We start from the raw sequence: 6,000 nt of genomic DNA, 5'->3' as shown, positions 1-6,000 counted from the left end.
AGCGGTCAGCAGTGGTGCACGTCAACCCTATCTATTGTGGACCGATAGCGGTCCTTACAGAACAGCAGACTGTACCGCACTCAAGCCTATGTACCGTAGCACCCTATACCAAGTTACCAGTCCTTATAAGAACTTTTGTGGAACAAGCAGGTTGTGTGTTAGTGATTAGCAGACTGTACGTCAGTCCCTATACCGCTGAAGGACTGCTGCAGTATAGGGCAGCGGTCAGCAGTGGTGCACGTCAACCCTATCTATTGTGGACCGATAGCGGTCCTTACAGAACAGCAGACTGTACCGCACTCAAGCCTATGTACCGTAGCACCCTATACCAAGTTACCAGTCCTTATAAGAACTTTTGTGGAACAAGCAGGTTGTGTGTTAGTGATTAGCAGACTGTACGTCAGTCCCTATACCGCTGAAGGACTGCTGCAGTATAGGTGAGCGGTCAGCAGTGGTGCACGTCAACCCTATCTATTGTGGACCGATAGCGGTCCTTACAGAACAGCAGACTGTACCGCACTCAAGCCTATGTACCGTAGCACCCTATACCAAGTTACCAGTCCTTATAAGAACTTTTGTGGACCAAGCAGGTTGTGTATTAGTGTTTAGCAGACTGTACGTCAGTCCCTATACCGCTGAAGGACTGCTGCAGTATAGGGCAGCGGTCAGCAGTGGTGCACGTCAACCCTATCTATTGTGGACCGATAGCGGTCCTTACAGAACAGCAGACTGTACCGCACTCAAGCCTATGTACCGTAGCACCCTATACCAAGTTACCAGTCCTTATAAGAACTTTTGTGGACCAAGCAGGTTGTGTATTAGTGTTTAGCAGACTGTACGTCAGTCCCTATACCGCTGAAGGACTGCTGCAGTATAGGGCAGCGGTCAGCAGTGGTGCACGTCAACCCTATCTATTGTGGACCGATAGCGGTCCTTACAGAACAGCAGACTGTACCGCACTCAAGCCTATGTACCGTAGCACCCTATACCAAGTTACCAGTCCTTATAAGAACTTTTGTGGAACAAGCAGGTTGTGTGTTAGTGATTAGCAGACTGTACGTCAGTCCCTATACCGCTGAAGGACTGCTGCAGTATAGGGCAGCGGTCAGCAGTGGTGCACGTCAACCCTATCTATTGTGGACCGATAGCGGTCCTTACAGAACAGCAGACTGTACCGCACTCAAGCCTATGTACCGTAGCACCCTATACCAAGTTACCAGTCCTTATAAGAACTTTTGTGGAACAAGTGAGTTGTGAATGTTTAGCAGACTGCAGCAGAAGGGCAGCAGTCAAGTATAATATCCTTTCTATATTTGGAAGAAAGAATATTATACATGTACAAGCCTATTACTGTACCACTGATACCAGTCCTGAAAAGAACCTTTGTGGAACTAATAATAACAGCAAGTCTTTAAAATTACCCTCACTGCCTGACAACACTGCTTCCTTCCTGTCCCTATACAAATTGGCAAAAAAAGAGAACGATTAGTGGTTACTGGAACAGCTCTTTTGTGGACCTTGATAGTAACAGCTAATGATGATGATGATGATGATGATGATGAAAGACTAATCTGGCTGTCCCTGTAGCATACACCGTCCTTTCCCTTTCTCTAAACTAACAAAAGACACTCAGGCTGCTGCAAGAATCAGCAGCACAGCAAACCTATCAACACCTAACACCTATACCAGTCCTGAAAAGAACTTTTGTGTACCAAATAGCTAGTGGTTTATCTCTCCCTACTCCACACAGGAACCTGTCCCTATCTTAACAGAAGAAAGAATGTAAAATGGCCACCGGATCGGGTGTATTTATAGGTTAGGGGGAATGTACAAGTGTCCATGTGCTGTCATGTCTCAATTGGCTGTCCTGTATCACATGATAAACGTGTCACCAAAGGTTAAAGTTCTTGTATACATTAAACACGTAAGTCCGCCGCGGCGAACGACGGAAAAAGGCGTTCGAACGTGCGGACCGCGAATGTCGGAAATTCGCCGCGAAACGACCGCCGGGCGAACCGTTCGGCCATCACTACTAAAAAGTAAGTATTTGTTGTGTGTTCCTATTAGTATTATTACTTTAGTGCTGGTCCATGTGCTTTTCTTTACTGTTGTACAGTTTAAAATGGCAGGTTTCAGGTTTGTGGGCACAGTAATCGTTTGTAGTAAACATCATTCGTTCGCCCACTAATACAGTGTTTTTGGCAGATGCAGGTTACTACACTACACTACATTTGTTCATGCCTATTTGTATTAAAAGAAGTTTAGTACATTGTTGTCTAGATAGGTTTATAAATAGAATGAAATGCAAACTAGATTCAGTGTAAGGAGAGAACACTCAGCAACTGTTTACACATCTGGACACAGGAGCACTAGTGTGGGACACCAGAACACCCTTTTTAGGGTGTCCCACACAGGTGCTCCCATGGATACTAGGGGTCTTTCCATGTGTGATACTTTCCATGTGTGAGAAAGGTAAGTATTCCAGCTTTAAGAAAGGTGAAAAATCATGTCTTCAGCTTGGAATGCGGCCAAAACAGGCAATTGTACGTCACTTCCAAGTAATGTTTCATATTCCTATTTCTTTCTTCAAATATCTATGTGCTAAGTATACCTTTTTCATATTCACATAGGGGAGAAAAGAATCAGGACCTCTGAGGACACCAGGAACTCCACAACTCCTGACGAAGAGAAAATCTACACACACCCTGAAGAAGATATGGAGGGAGAGGTTCATGAAGTGGGTGAAATAGTGATCACAACAGGTCAGTGTCTGAGACCACAGCTTCAGTTAATAGATGCAAGCCTGCATATTTATAATACATGGTGTGTTATTTTTAGGTGATGTGGATTTTGTGGAAGAAGAAACTAATTTCAACAGTGCAAGTGCACAAGTCCTCATCGGGGAGATAAGGGTGTGTAAACGGGATTTAGAGAAGGTCATGGAAAAATCAATGATGTACAACAAAAAATGAAGAACATCATTGATGTTTTAGGCAGAATCTAAAACACCCAAAAATTGAACAGTTGTATTTTTTATGTTTACTAAAGTTTTGAAAATTTGAAAGCCAAATTTTGAAGATGCACACAGTGTGTCAACATATGCTATCTCCCATCACGGGATATCAATGTACACGTTTTGTGGGTACATCCCCTTCCTCGCAACTAAAGTAGATGAGAGGAAGGGGTTGCACCCCCAAAACACATCCATTGATCCCCATGATGGGAGCTAGCAAATGTTGACATCAGGCATGGGGTCAGGATGGAAATCCGCATTTTTACTTCCAATTTGTGTGCATCTTCAAAATTTGGCTTTTACAGGGGTGACATCACCCCATCTGATGAAAGCAAGATCAACAGAGTTTTGACATAGGAATGTCTCATATGGCCTTCACTTTATCAAAGTTGAACTTTGTAAATAATTCCTGAGTTGTGTATGTTAGGTTTTAAGCATGCCTGTTTAACCAAAAAAGGCTATTTTTACTGTCAAACTTACATGTTCTACACCAAGATGTTGGTTTGTTAAAAAAAACTTTTTCTAATGCACATGGGAATGCTCACAGAGTAAAATGTTTTATACTCAACAATGTGTGGTGCAAAGTGTATTTGCCTTCAGTAAATAACCCCCCACAGTGCTCTAAAATTTGACCCAATCAGGCCATTTTAGGGACTCAAAGCAATTAATTAATGGAGCTGAAAAGGATGATTATTTTTATCATTAATGCATTATATATACGTTAACAACAAAAACAAGGTGTGTGTGTAGCAGACCCACAACATTAAATAGTTGAAGAAGAGATTGTCACCTCATGTATAAAATAAATTATGTTTGCACTATTGAAGAAAATGACCAAAAATAAAAGGCCATTGGAGAACCTAGGAGACAGGTAAGAAACATAAGCAGTAAATCAAATGAAATATGAGTTCAGTTTATAAAAAATAAAATGTATTTAAAACATGTTTTAGACATTGTCTGGTATATCAATGGCCTACCCTACCCCCATGTACTCTACATAATTTTGGCAAACTTTGTGGGCGATTTGGGTGGGTGGCAAGCCAGGACGGCCAGCTTCAAGAGCCGTCATTGTTGTTGGATCAGGAAAGCTGGCCTCAGTCCATACTGAGGCCACATAGTTTGATGCATTTTTCCTCAAGAAGTTATGTAGTATGCAGCATGCAAGAACAATATGATTTATTTTATATTGTGCCATGTTGATTGATGTGAGGAATAGGCAGAACCGGCTGACCGTTATTCCAAAGACATTCTTCACCACTCTTCTGGCTCTGGCCAGCCGGTAATTAAACCCCCTGGTACGGGGTGAGGGTCCTCATCAGGAACGGCCACATCAGATGGTCACCCAGCCCAAAAGCTTCATCCGCGACGAAGACAAACGGGAGTCCTGCCACGTTGTCTTCCGGAGGTGGCAAGGCCAAGCTGCCATTCTGGGGCCGTTTGAAAAACTCTGTCTGGGAGATGTCTCCACAATCCGACATCCAGCCATTTTTCCCCATGTCCACATACAGGAACTCGCACATTGCTGACACCACCGCCAACAACACAATACTATTAAATCCCATATAATTGTAATAGTATGACCCCGAGTTGGGGGGTGGGACTATGCAGACATGCTTCCTATTTATTGCCCCCTCCGCAGTTGGGAAAGTCCCACTGCTGGGCAAACTGGGAGGCCACAGTCTTCCATTCCTGCAGGTTTGAAGGAAACTGTAGAGTCAAACAAGAAAAATAAAAATTTGTATTTTTACACATAATATTGCAAGCAGATTAGACACAAACATTCTTGGCCAACATAAGTATAACATTTAGTTTTTAAGGACTTTTTAAAGACAAAAGTATAAGGTCCACTTATCAGATGCCCGGGGGGGGGGGGGGGGGCGAATTTGCACTACATGCTTTGGTGAATTCATCCATAAATATGAACATAAAAGAGGTAGGTAAAGTGTGTATAGGTTTGGCAAAGTCAGCAGATAGAGGATTGGTATTGGTTGACTTACTGGTTGGAGGAGAGGGAGGGTTCCACATGAGTTTGGGCCACCTAAAAAAAGCCTCTTGCATTCTGCCTGAATTTAAGGACAATAATAACATTTGGACACATTTTAGGGGGTGTTTAGAGTAAGCTCTAAAGTGGAGCTGACAAAATACATTGTTAAGTGACTAGGCTAGGTGTGTATGGGTCCAGTATAGCATGCTGGGGAGGTTACTGAAGGCAAATATGCATGACAAAAAAAGGAGCAGTAAAAGAATACAACATACATGAGGACAAAGAGGGCATCCACAGCAGGTCTGGGGTTTGGTATCAGTGATAGAGAATTTTATATTGGTTTTCCTTGTACAGGGTACAAATAGAGCTCTTGGATGTGTGTGACAAAATAAGTTGCAGCGTTTTCAGAGGCCACTCCTCCTCCAAGGCCTACTTCCATTTTCGACAGAATATCTGTAATGAGAAGCTGATAAATATGGGAAATCAAAAGGTCTTATTTATAAATAACTAAAGAAGGCATGTCCTCTAGGTTCTGGAAGGTCCACAGTATTCTAGTTCTGACATTCACCAACTGACTAAAGGGAACCAAGGTCCTTTCCATCCAAAAGCGAGAGATCTGCGAGGTCAGACTGTCCGGGACAATAGGCATAAACAGAAAGGAAGTTGCCAATGAGGCAGCAGAGGTAAGTGGGTATAACAATTTGGTGCAACGCCAAAATGTGCACAGAAGCGACATAGGTCCTAACAGTCGCTCCACAGTATAGAGTTTGGGTGGACAGGTGCCAAACCAGTTTCTTGACCTCAGTCCAATGTTTGTATGCAGGGAGGGTATACCAAGGGGCGAGAGTACGTAGTTGGGTTGCTAAGTAATACTTAGCCACGCTTGGGAGTACAAGGCTCCCTTGTCCTCAGGGAGATCAAGGACAGACCTAGCAATCCTGTGTCTTTTGTAGTTCCAAAAGAAATTTAGCAGTTTGGTTTGAAGATTCTTGAGGTGTGAGGT

The sequence above is a fragment of the Lithobates pipiens genome, unplaced genomic scaffold (assembly GCF_037356315.1).
Source record: "Lithobates pipiens isolate NorthernLeopardFrog02 unplaced genomic scaffold, aLitPip1_a1.2 Scaffold_23, whole genome shotgun sequence".
In the NCBI taxonomy this organism is placed as follows: Eukaryota; Metazoa; Chordata; class Amphibia; order Anura; family Ranidae; genus Lithobates; species Lithobates pipiens.
The sequence above is the reverse complement of the archived record's forward strand: the minus strand, read 5'-3'. Positions refer to the sequence as shown.